The following is a 1,313-nucleotide window of genomic DNA, read 5'->3' on the forward strand; positions in this document are numbered from 1 at the left end:
CGTAAATATGATTCCTCCTTTTTAATTTGAATACGTTTAGAACTGGTCCTTACTTTGCCATTAATTACAAATCCATAGAGGGAAAGTTGGTGCTGACGAGTGCTGACCCTTATAAAAGTAAAGGTTTCGAGAAGGAGCACGATTACCTACTATCGAGTCAATCATAGTTAGACGTTCCCACGTTTTTAAAGAATACCAAGGTTTCCATAATGCTAGATGCTTTCTATGTGGTTAAGGGAGTATTGACAACGACTACGATAGAGTCAAGTCTAAAGGCGCTTGTGGGTTTATACTTCTGTATATTGGCGGTTTAGGATGGCTGACCTCACCATTTTTTATCACCTTTCAACAAGTAATCTTAAATATCGACATTATCCGTTTAATTTTTCGCATACCATGTGCCTCTTGTTATGATATTCGCATAATCCGCTTATTTGGTTGAATAAAGAATATTAAGCACAGAGATTTAGTTATTCTTTCACATAACTATGGAATAAACAATATATATTCTAAACACAAATGGTATGGACTGTGGATTGGATTTTGATTTAGAAGCGTTCAATTATATATATAATTCATTGGATGGTAGAGTAATTCCTCTAATTCTGCAACCAACCATAAAACCAATTGTTTAAACCTACGGTTCCTCTCGTATTAAGCAAGATCTCTTCATTTAAATTCTTCCAATGTTAAATTAGTTTTCGATAGAAAGGAAAACACAGCCTTAATTGTGAGCACCTCAGCCAAACGAGGAAGCCTCGTTTTGAACATCTGTGGTGCCATATAGATTATGACAATTGTAAGATCTTCTTACCTCACCAATGAAACTCCGTGTAACTAGCGCATATGGATCTTTGTTTTTTACGTGTTATGTTAAATATTTTATGACTATGATTACATTAACAGTATCAAAAAAAAAGTTCACTAATTCTTCAACTAGTTGGCGAACATGTCTCACGCAGGCGAAAAGTACGGCTGTAGATCAACGAGCATATAAATCAACGAAATTTACTCCTAGAAAAAGAACGTTATAATAAGAAAAAGAATGTAAATAATTATGTATCCATAGAAAGAAGTTAGTAAAACGACAAGAGGGCAACGAATAAGCAAAAGACGTAGGGTTGCGGAACAGCGACCCAAGAGCGATTCACAATCAAATTTGAAAAAGAATTATTTTGCAAAATGCACTGAGTTCTGTTAGGCGCCCCGATGGAACACTCGGGGAAAATCAAGCACCTTCACCAAATCTACATTTCCAACGAATGACAAATTGCTGCGACGCAATTAATTGAACCCTCCGTTGCTTCCTTAAG

The sequence above is a fragment of the Varroa jacobsoni genome, unplaced genomic scaffold, assembly GCF_002532875.2.
Source record: "Varroa jacobsoni isolate VJ856 unplaced genomic scaffold, vjacob_1.0 scaffold_784, whole genome shotgun sequence".
NCBI lineage: Eukaryota > Metazoa > Arthropoda > Arachnida > Mesostigmata > Varroidae > Varroa > Varroa jacobsoni.